This window comes from Myotis yumanensis, unplaced genomic scaffold (genome assembly GCF_028538775.1).
Source record: "Myotis yumanensis isolate MYYU_CA2020_CCGP unplaced genomic scaffold, mMyoYum1.0.hap1 SCAF_1, whole genome shotgun sequence".
Lineage (NCBI taxonomy): Eukaryota > Metazoa > Chordata > Mammalia > Chiroptera > Vespertilionidae > Myotis > Myotis yumanensis.
The window spans coordinates 79442212-79454807 of record NW_027223752.1 but is presented as its reverse complement, the minus strand read 5'-3'; the positions used below and the strand labels follow the sequence as shown (position 1 = coordinate 79454807).

At 38.6% G+C, this 12596-nt stretch overlaps 1 pseudogene; it reads left to right on the top strand.

Moving 5' to 3' along the window:
• Positions 1-9879: 9879 nt before the first annotated feature.
• LOC139005880 (endonuclease 8-like 2 pseudogene) lies at positions 9880-11929 on the top strand (annotated as a pseudogene).
• Positions 11930-12596: the final 667 nt, after the last annotated feature.

Below are 12596 nucleotides of genomic sequence, written 5' to 3'. Positions count from 1 at the left end.
TGACTCATTTGGTAGGTGCACTCTTCTGTTACCTAAAGGAAGAAAATGACACAACTCGAATTAATACTATTATATTAATACCCTCTGTGGAAAAGTATATAAATTTTGGAAATCAAATATTACCTGAGCATTTCACAAAAATCAAATAACATTCTGTTGGCCACTGTTGCTGTCATTACATATGACAGTAACTGAGTTGTCAGGTGGTCTTGCAGGCACAAGGAATGGTGAGCGATCTGGTGGACTGGTACCCATGGGTGCACCTGATGAAACCATAAACAAAGGGCACTCGATATTAAATTGCTTTATCAGTTTTGTCACTGTAAACTATCCTCTCCCTCACTAGATAGGCAAAAGAGGTCTATTCCATGACAAAGAGACTTTAAGATCCTGTGAGTCTGATTTTGCTCCTCAAGCAAGAAATTATCCTATTTTTATTTCCAAAAATATAATTAATTCATTAATATCCAAATCAAACGGTACCTCATGTCTAAGTTTACCCATGACCCACCTACACATCTACATTCATTTACTGTATTTAGAGTTGGTCACATGTCTATTTCCTCAAATGATTATAAACTACTCAAGGTTATAAATCATTGTGTCTTTAAATTTTTAATCCCATACAGTATCTTGCAAATATTAGGTAGTGAAAGAAATCTTTTAAATAAATGAATGAGTTACATCAGAGGAATGGCAGTGTGAGAGATCCCCTTGGCCTGTTGCCTGGAAACTTCAACAAGTTTATCAATTATAACTCAAAGAATATCAACAAAGAATTCCCTGCTCAATATAGAAGCACACCTGACAGACCCATGCATTGAAGCATTTGGTGAGCAACTGGGAATAAATGAGGAGGCAAGAAGGGAGAAGAACCCAAACAACCATAGATGCAGCCCAGCAGGTTGGCCCAGAGAGGGGAGGAAGCTGGTGGTAGCAGGCTCTTCCGTGGGTCTGGAGGAACAGAGAGTCAAGCTGGGCTCTCCAGCAGGCAAGCAGTGCAAATAGTGGCTGAGTCAGAAGAGAGGGCAAGGACACAGCAGAGGGATGGTGCCACAACTGTCTGCTGTTGGGCAATGATGTTTCAGACAAAGAAATGGAGCCACAGAGCTCTGCCACACCTTGAACTCCCAAAACTCATGTCCAGTTGCCCTTGGTATTAGGTCGAGGAGCACATTATCTGCAAACCAAAAGCTATTGCAATAGAATTGTGGTTTCCCTCTATGACTGATTCCCAGGTGGGGCACACTGGAAAGACCCCATGGAGGTCCAGGGTCATCATGATAGTGGGGACAAAACAAACCCCACCCCCAAGCAGCACAACTGTACTGTCTGAAGAAAGTCAGCGAGGCCAGCTCTGGGAGGTCACAAAGGTAAAAATCTTGTGATTCTGTGCCACCTACTGGAAAATAGTAGAAAGACCTCTTCAGAGAAAACTGGTGGAGAAAGGTCAGCAGTACAATAGATGCCTAGACAGAGGAGACCAGCAAATACCATGAATAGCCATGGTAATGAAGAAGTTCAGAAAGAAAATGAAAACTCTACAGAAAGCTAGTTGGAACACGTGGAAATGTGTAATGTAAATGACCGAGAATTCAAGATTGCAGTTCTGAAAATACTCAATGAGATGTGAGAAAATAGATAGGCAATTCAAGGCACGCAGAAAACAAATTAGTGAACAAAATGAGTATTTTACCAAAGAGATTGAAGTTTTAAAAAAGAACAAATCAAATCCTGGAAATGAAACATGCAATTAAGGACATTAGCAATGAACTACTGACCTATATACTGAAAACTACAAAGCATTATTAAAAGAGATTGAAAATATAAATAACAAAATGGAAAAATATCTTGTATTCATGGATTGGAAGAATCAACATAGTTAAAATGACCATATTACCCAAAGTAATATACAGACAATGCAATTCCCATTAAATCCTAATGTCATTCTTTAAAGAAATAGAACAAAAAAATAAGATTTGTATGGAACCACAAAATCCCTAATGACCATAACAATCCTGAGGGGGAAAAAGCATAGCTGGGGGTATCACACTTCAAATTCTATTACAGAGCTATGATAATCAAAACAGCAAGGTAATGGCAAAAAGACACACATATCAATGAAACATAATTGAGAGTCCAGATATAAAACCCCATATATATGGGCTGATAATTTTTAACAAAGGAGCCAAGAAACACACCATGTCTTCAGCCTGGCTGGTATGACTCAGTGGTTGAGTGCTGACCTATGAACCAGGAGGTCACAGTTGGATTCCCGGTCAGGCACATGATCGTCAGTAGGGGGCATGTAGGAGACAGCTGATTGATGATTACCTCTTATCATTGATGTTTCTATCTTCCCCTCTCCCTGCCTCTCTCTGAAATCAATAAAACATATTTTTTTTAAAAAAAAAGAAAGCCTCTTCAATAAATGGTGTTGGTAAAATTGGAAAGACACATGAAAACAAATGAAATTGGACTATAGCTTGTCCCCTTGTACAGAAATTAACTCAAAATGGATCAAAGACCTAAATATAAGATCAGAAACAATAAATTACTTAGAATACAGCATAGGTACTAAACTTATGGACCTTTGTCATAGAGAACATCTTATGAAGTTGACTCCAAAGGCAAGGGAAGTAAAGGCAAAAATAAGTGAATGGGACTATATCAAACTAAAAAGTTCTGCACCGCAAAAGAAACTGACAACTAAACAAAGAGGCAGGATTGAATGAGATATTTGTGAACAATAGCTTTGACAAAGGTTTACTATCCAAAATACATAAAGAACTCATAAAACTCAACACAAAACAAACAACTCAATTTAAAAATGGGCAGAGGTGCTATAAAAAAGAAAGAATTTTTACCATTTGCAGCAGCATGGATGGAACTGGAGAGCATTACGCCAAGCAAAATAAGCCAGTTGGAGAAAGATAAATATCACATGATCTCACTCATATGTGGGATATAATGATCAACATAATTTGATGAACAAGAACAGATCCAGAGACAAATGGTAGGGGAGGGGAGGCTAGAGAGCAACCAAAGGACTTGTATGCATGCATATTAGCATAACCAATGGACACAGACCCTGGGGCAGTGGATGCTTGCCCAGGGTGGGAATGGCTTGGGGGAGGGAGGGTCAAATGGGGTAAAAGAAGACATATATAAAACTTTAGACAATAAAAAAATGGACAGAAGACCTGAACAGACACCTCTCTGAAGAAGACATACAAATACCCACAAATAGCCAACAGATATATGAAAAGATGTTCAAACTCACTAGCAATTAGAGAAATGCAAATCAAAACTGCAATGAGATACCACCTCACGCCTGTTAGAGTGGTTGTTATCAACAAGGCAAGTAATAACAAGTGCTAGAGAGGTTGTGGAGAAAAGGGAACCCTCACTCACTGCTGGTGGGAATGTAGACTGGTATAACCACTATGGAAAACAGTCTGGTAATTCCTCAAAAAATTAAGAATAGAGCTACCATGTGACCTAGCAATCCCTCTCCTGCGTATATACCCAAAAAAAACTTGTAACTATGTAATCTCAAAGATATATGCACCCCTATGTTCATTGCAGCATTATTCACAGTGGCCAAGACATGGAGACAACTGAAGTGTCCTTTTATAGATGATTAGATAAAGAATACTGCTCAGCTATAAGAAAGGATGAAATATTGTCATTTACAACAACATGGACAGACCTTGAGAATATTATGTAAATGAAATAAGTCAGGCAGAAAAAACTAAGAACCATGCAGTTTCACTCATATGTGGGATATAAAACTGAAACTCATGGACACAAACAGCAGTGTTGTGGTTGCCAGAGGGAAAGGAGTTGGGGTAAAGGGGGCCTAATATATGTGCCGGAGACCAATTCCAGCATGACAGCAGGGCTGCATCTGGGAATGGCTGAAGGCATTTCCCCAAACCTGAATAGGATACATTAAATTGATACTTGGCTGCCAGACAGCTAAAAGGCATCTTAATCTACATGTTATTGCCTCCTACTGGCCAAACACCTGAACAGCCGTTGGCTAATTCCCCCATTCTGACAATGTTTCTGTATACCCTTTGAAGTGTATATCTCTGCCTCGCCTCAGGACAAGTTGTGTTAATAAAAAGCATGGGGTCCTGGGGATGAGAACCTAAGGCCTTAGACTTAACACCTTAGATCTTAGCTCCTTTAGCTAAGCTCCTCTGACCCTCAAATGCCTTTCAAAATTATATCTCGTCTCCGGACTCTTTATTAGTCTCTGGATTCCTATGTCATCTACGCATAGCCTTTTCCAGATTCCTGAACCCTTCTTGGTGCTGGGACAAGAACCCCGGCATATATGGTGACTAAAAATGAGTTGACTTGGATGATGGGCAATATATAGATCTTGTAACATAGAAATTTACACCTGAAACCTATTTGATCCTGTTAACAATGTCACCACAATAAATTTAATAATAAATAAGTAAATAAATAAATAATAATTGGACTGATTCAACTCAATTAATGTCAGGTCCTATTAACTCATTTCCTTCAATAAACATTTATCAAACACCTATTAGGTGCTAGGAAATAGTCTAAGCACTACCAATAGAGCAAAGAACAAAAGTACCTATCCCCTTGGATTTACATTTTGGCAGGAAAAAAAGACAATTAAAAATTAAATACATAGATAGATATATAGATGTCAGTTGATGATTTCAGAACGCTAAAGAAGGTGAATGAGCAAACCATGAAGGTTTGTGGGTGAGGATATTCCAGGTAGAGATAACAGCAAGATAAAAGCTCTGAGGTGTGAATTCACTTGGTCTTAAACCTGAGTTTTTGGGGGATGGAGCAAGGGGAGTGGTATGTGTAGTAGGGCCTTATGAGCCATAGGACTCTGGTTATACTCCTGAATGAGATAAGTAATTGGAGTTTGAACAGGAGAACAACAAAATCTGGCTTACATTGTTAAGAGATCACTCTGGCTGCTTTATTGTTAATACACTTAAAACTCTCAAGGATATAACCAGGATTATTTTTGCAATAATCCAAGCAAGAAATGATGGTGACTTAGAGGAGGGTGATAAAGGTAGAAGTAATGAGACGTTATATTCTGGATGTATTGAAATGATGCATGGTGACATTTTCAGGGCTATAAATAACCCTCACATTTAGAGATTGTAAAATAGTGCACATCATGCAGAGCTTTAATAGGAAAATAAAAGAATTATGAAAGGTACTAATACAGTAAATGTACATTTGGTCACCAAATTTAGTAAGAACTCTAGAATAAGGAGGCATTTGAAGCTTTAAGATGGGAGTCTGTGGGAAATAAAAAGAAATCATCTCTAACACAGAAAGTAGAAAGCTACAGGACTCAATAGTGCAAATAGTAGTACCGGCTAAAATGTTGTTATAACCCAGTAGGAATTATTATGTGAAGATAACAAAATATTCTCTATTTAATTTTTTTGAAGCTAAGTCGTTGACCTCTCAATACAACCTCACCAAAACACATCCAAAATTGCAAATAAAGAGCAAAATACTAGAGCTAAGTATATATTAGTTTCTGTGTTTAGCCAAAAAAAAAAAATACCAACTCAGTACTGTCAGACCTGCATGTACCAAAAGACAAAATGTCTCTCTGTTATGGTTGGCTACACTGGCAACTTACCAATGGCAGGCCAGATTGCACTTGGGCAAAGATGCAGATGTAGTTCCTAAAGCATACTTCAGCCACTTCTACTACAATGAATGGCGGATGCTACAAGGAAGAAGTTCTCCTTCTGTGTCATATGCATTTATTCTGCCAAGACATCTAGAGCTGTGATAGAAAACTATGTGTATTCTACTGAACACCCACAAAGATGAACATTGCAATATTACAGGCAAGTGTCAGCTTTACCACTATTTAAGAAGTTTCCTCTGCATATCTAAAATGTTAGGCAGAGAAAAATTTAATCCTCCTTAGCCTCTCTTTATAGGTTTATAACCAGGGTAAATTAAAAGTGAGAAGTATTTATCTCTGAAAGAGCTAAGAATTTTCAATACTATAGTAAAACTCTGCTGTCATTGACACCTACTAATTATCAAAACTTCAGCAAAAAGGTAATTGCAAATTTCTCCTACTCCTACTCATGGCCAATAGATAAAGATTTCTTACAATCAAAGTTTTACAGGACCAAGTGAGGAGCAGGAAAGCATTTGAAGCAATAGTCAGATGATTCCTTGAATACTAGAACATAGAGAACCATGGCATTCCATCAACACTCTCCAAAACCTGAAGCAAGATATGCTTCAATCTAGAATTTAAGAGAAAACAGCATTGGAGCGTCAATAAGTGAAATGATATAAGCAAAGGAAATGTGACGGTAAGGGACCTATATTTTCTGCTGTATGAGCAAAGCAGTACAAACGTCTCACATCCAGTACGATTTAATGGAACATTGTTTAACTGTTGCCAACCTTTGTTTATGGCGTAAACTACTAATATATGAGTAATAATAACCTCATTTAAAAGTAATCAAAAATTTTTATTAAAAAGGCACACATAGGCCCCCCCCAAAAAAATTTTTTGTTGAGGTGATTACATATTCCAGTTCTTTGCATCCTGATCTGCACACCAGCTCATTTTTAATAGTTTATATTTAATAACTACTTTCTTTAAAAGAGAATTTATGTTAAATATCTCTACAAGTCATTTCAACAGAAACTACATGGTAGAAAAAGCAACAATAAAGTCTAATTAACTATTTTGGCTGGATAATTTACCTGGATGAGTATCTGTCACATGAAATACCAAAACAAATCAATCATGAATTGTGATGAAGTTTTCTGATATGTATTATGTCCTTTTGGGATTGAACCAAGAACTGCTTTGCAGAAATATATTAGCAATGACCAGAGGTAGGAGCAAAGACAGAATATATCCAAAATATATCCCCAATATGTGCACCTTTCTTATAAGACTTATCAAAATGCATGGAAATAGGCCTTTTTCAATCTCTCTCAGTAAGCCAGTGGTCTTATTGAGGATGCTTAAGTATAGCCCCCAACAACAAAGAACTATCTAACCCCAAATGTCAATAGTGCCAAGACTGAGAAGCCCTGTATTAAACTATATGTTTCTCCAGGGAAAAGTCAAAGTCTTTCATATTATTCTATTCCTCCAGGTTCCCCAGCACCATTCCCGTCATACAGTGTGCCTCTAATTAGTGTTTGTTGGAGGGATGAATGAGTAAGTGGATGGATGGATGGATGGATGGATGGATGGATGACTGGGTTAAGAGAGGGAAGAATGATGAATAAATGGACAGACAAAAGATAGGTAAGAATAAAGCAAAGGAAGAAATATTTCTAAACAATTGCTAACAAGTCATTTTTATTAGCATTATGAGCTAATAATGACCACACTTCATAAAAATGTAAACTTTATGGAAGAATTCATTATCTCTACACACACACACACACACACACACACACACACACACCATATACCTAATGTACTCCCTAATTTGATAGTTAGAATTAGACTTTTTCTAGGCACCCACGTGATACATCTTGGAAACAACATACTAATGTCCCCAGTCTTAAGCAATAAGAAATTACAACTCTTTCACATCCTTATGTAAATTACTTTTTCTTATCACTCTTTGGGAGTAGTAGCTAACACAAATATAGGTATGTAAGCCACTGGGATTTTAGATAGTATAAAAAGCCAAATAAATTTGGAACAGTATAATAAGCCTAAAGGAGATGCATCAAAGTTTTGGATAAAGAAACAAGAAAAATATGGAGTCTAAAAATGGGTCTGATCATCTAAAAAGGGAAAGAAAGCAAAGCAAAGACCTGAATACCAGAACACATTAACATGTATATGGTTTGCATCTTCAGGGTTCCAAAAACAAAAGTGACTCCTGGTTGAATACACAAAACTGGATGAAGGCATTTACCAGGCCCCTGAAAGAGTGATATGAGCCCATTTTTGCTCCAAGTAGATTGAGTATGTTCTACAAGAACATTGAATCGTTTGTTCTCCAGGACTTTCATTTACCACCAAACTTTTCTTAATTAAAGGCCATGAAAGTTATAATGATTCTAACATTCACTCTAAACATCGTCATTTCTTTTTCAGACTTGCATGGATTTGGTCAGTCCCCCAGGAGAGATTCTCGTTTATTTTCAATTTTATAGTTGAAGAAAGTAGAGAGAATTAGTGTGCTACTAATAAACCTACAGAAATAAACCAGTAAATATGTAAATGAATTTCTGGCCTGGCATATATAATACATCAGTTGGCATATCTAAATCATGAATAATATACACTATTTGAGAATTCAGTACCTCTGTTTAGCCATTCTTATGCTTTATCACTCTAGAATCCAAAACGTTTTTCCTGCTTCCAACTGAACTCTTTAGTTCTTTATTTTAAGTCTATATCCACTTGTCTGTTGCTCTGTGAAAGTAAAATAAAGATATTATTAAGAACTATTTTAAATAAATCCTTACAGTACTTGACTTAAGTAACCACATTTGTCCCTTTCTTCTTATGATCAATTTCCATATTCCTAGATTCCTAAATTTGTTATTTTCTTCTAACTTAATTTGACATTGTGGTGGCCAAAAGTAGATATGAAGGAAAAAACAACTAAATGCCCAATAAATAAAGATTTTTTTCTATATAACAGTGAAAAATGATGGTAGATATGTCAATAGACATGCAGGTGGGGTCAAGTACATTCTCAGGAAGACACTTTACCAGTCAATCCTTCTCCAAACTCTGTGTGCATCATTTGGTTCTGGTCTCAAGAAATACCTGAGGTGAATTTCTTCCTTTTTTAGCTTCTCTGTAAATACAGAAATAAAACAGAGGAAGTGGTTTTAATTTCTAACTTCTGTGAATTATTAATTTCCCTTCACTCCAATAAAAAAAAGTTAATGAGATAAAAAGTAAATAACTCTTCTTCTAAGTCATCATTTGAAACACCAAATCCCTTGCCTATGCTAAAGGTATTGCATTGTCCTGATCCTGACTCTCCTCCATAGCTTTAGTTTTACCTTGGAAACCTGAGACACACTTCTAGCACCAAGTAAAAGTAAGTCAGTTATTTGCTTTTCTGAACAATCATATAGCTCCTTATACACTCCCTAATGTGATCTGTTCCTTTTCCCTACATTATAACCTACCTAACCACACCAAAATTGAATTGATATCTGCAAATGAAGATTCTATCATTAACACTATTTTTCTGAAACTGAACTGAATATAACAATTCAAAATTTTTTCCTGTTGTTACTTGACTTTTCATCTTTCCACTTACCTGTTCTTAGACCACAGAATCTTCAGAGAACTAGAATACATTGATAACTGAGCTTCTGCTTATACCAATACTACTATATAAAAAGTTGAAAAATTTTTTAAAGGCAATTAATTGACAGCACTGGAGAATAGTAATCCAGTGCTGCTGCACAGACTGGATTTGCTAACCTAGCTCAGGTGGTCAAGGGAATTGTCCCTGGAACCCAGTCGGTTTGGTAAGAACAACTGAAAGGAAAATCTTGTAATGAGTCACTGGAGATGAAACAAAACGGAGACTGGATGTTTTAAGAGCATCTCCTGTGACAATTTTACCTGTCAATTCTAGATTCACTTACTGGTGGTTTAAAATGAGGCAGAATACCTGGGGAGTGTGAAGACATTTAAACAAAGTCATGTGGATTTTACTATAAATTTCAATAAGGTTAAGCACACATAAGCTGAAGATGCAGGAGAAATTGCTTAAGCATCTTTCACATTTATAAACAATGGCATGGGTGAAAATAACAGGGTGAATTGTTATTCATGTTGGGTGTCAAGGTAACAGATCTCAGGGGTGAGGAGGAGCCAGCATGGAAGACAAAGAGGCATTGAGAATGCTTCTAGGAAAAGGAACAGCAGATCAGGCCTGGAGGCAGGTAGGAGTTGTGCATTTTTTACCCTTCAAAACCTGCTCAAAGCTCTCCTTTTCCAGAAACCTCCTAGTATTGACCCCAGTGCATATCGATTCTTCCATATCTTTTTGTCATTTTCAGGACCCCCATCCAAGCAAACCCAGCAATAAAATGTGCATAAAAACAAAACCAATCAAATATTACTTTATTTTTTTAAATGATACCTTTACATTGAATAGATGCTTACAAAAAAATGAAACTAGGCCACCTTCTTACACCATTTACAAAAATAAACTCAAAATGATGAAAGACTTAAATATAAGACTCAAAACCATAAAAATTTTAGAAGAAAACATAGGCAGTAAAATCTCAGACATTTCTCATAGCAATATTTTTTTTCTGGCACATCTCCTCAAGCAAGGGAAACAAAAGAAAAAATAAATAAATGGGACTACGTCAAACTAAAAAGTTTTTGCAAAGAAAGCCATTAACAAAATGAAAAGACAATCCACTGAATGGGAGAACATATTCACCAATTATATACCTGATAAGGAGCTAATATCTAAATTTTATTAAGAACTCATACTATTCACCTCACCATGAGCCGGAAGCTGCTTGCAGGCCTCACCTGGGGCTGCGGCCCGGAGCCAGGATACCAGAAGGGCCATCTGTGAGGAAGTTTCACCATTTGGTCTCCCCCTTTGTGGGGCAGCAGGTGGTCAATACAGGAGGCAGTGAGAGGCGCCAATATAATCAGGTCAGAAAGGTCAGAAAAGGAACAAACGGCACCAGAGCGTTACCAGAGCGTTACATTTAACGGCACCAGGGCAATCAGGAAGGTCAGAAGGGGGAGATGAAACAATCAGCTTTTATGGGAGACAGCTGCAGCCAGGGAGGTTACGGGAGATGGCCGCAGCCCGGGAGTAAACTGAAAAACAAACAACTTGATAAGAAACCAGACAGGCATTAATTCACAACGGCGCCAGATTCCCAGAAGAATGACCCCGTTTGCTCCCCCCGTTTGCTAGAGGAGTATATAACCTGTGCTTAAACTCTGAATCGGGGCTGACAGCCGCTGCTCTGCTGCGTTCAGAGTAAGCTGTAAGCCCCAACATGTTGGAAACTAAATAAACCCTTTGCCTTTTGCATGAGAAGCGTCTCTTGGTTCTTTGTGACAGCGGCTTGCGTCCTGGGCTTTACAGCAGCAGTAAGAAGCTAAACCCTGCCAGCTTCCAGTCCCTGTGGATCCAGGACACACAGGTCCATGGGAAGAAATTATTCCTTAGATTTGATCCAGATGAAGAAACCAGGTCTGGCAACAACCCACTGCCAGAACCTCTATGAAAAGGAGAGAGGAAGGAAGAGGTTGGGGACCAAAAACAGACCTTGGGCCCTGCCATCAAGGAAATCTCAGACCAGTCCTCCCATTCCCACAGTGGAGACAATGGCTCAGAGTGTTTGGGGGGAGACAGCTCTGCAAGAGGTGCTGAGAAGTGGCTGTATGTTGGTCCTGCACTTTGGCAGTGGCAGCTTCCTAGCATTTTATAATTTTCAGATGTCTTGCAGCCCAGTGCTCCAACTCACCTCTGACATCTTATCTGAAAAGTCCCATCAAGGACAAGCCTTGGAAGCTCTGGGCCAGGAGCAACCTGTCTGATATACGCTGTTGGACCAAAGATACTTCTCAGGCTGAGGGAACATCATTAAGAATGAAGCCTTGTACAGAGCTGAGATCCATCCCCTTTCTCTCGGTTCACTCCTCAGACCTCAGCAACTTGAGATCCTCATGGATCATGTGGTGGAATTCAGTACAGGCTGGCTTCAGGGTAAGTTCCAGGGAAGAAAGAGTCACACACAGATCTACCAGAAAGAGCAGTGCCCTGCTGGGCACCAGGTCAGGAAGGCAGCCTTTGGCCCTCCAGGGGGCTTCCAGAGGCTTACCTGTTGGTGCCCACAGTGCCAGCATAGGCTGCCACCTAATAAGCCAGAGCAAGTCCAGCTTTCCTAAGGCACTCAGGCCCCTTCTTCACAAAACCTTGCCCTTCAGGGACCATGATGCCTGAGTGTAGAGAAATGAGATGTGGGCAAGGATTTGGACTAGAGGCAGGAATTAGAGGGGAGGTTGGGTCAGGAGGATATCGGTCCTGTTTATATTCATCTCACTGAAGTTATGCCTAAAGCAGAGTTTTCACAGGGTTAGATTATTTTTTTCAAGTGTTGGTTAATTCTTCCTATCTAATTCTGCCATTGTGAAAGATAAGAAAAGTTATGTTGACATTAAGAGAAAAGCCTCCCAGAACAACAGTGGGTTAATGAAAATATAAGTCTGTGAAAATAGCTGTGCCCTAACGTGGCTGTTTGGTTTGTTTTTGGTTTTGAAACATTGGTTAGTTTTAAAGCCCTCCATTTGAGAATCAGGAACATGGAATTGTCTTTCTTCATCCCCTGGAGAGATCCAGGGATGAGGATGGAGTAGCACAAGGTTCATGCTCAGTTTCAGCCTCTTGCCTGGGTCCTTTCTCATGGAATGGAGATACCAGGAGAAGGGGTGGGGGTGACCCAGGAGCTGGACACCTTTCTGGTGTACCCTGTGGGCTTTAGAACAGACCAATTTGTTTCCTCCTAAGGTGAAATATTTGTGACCATTGCTATGTGGAACCAGCAAGAATCGAAGG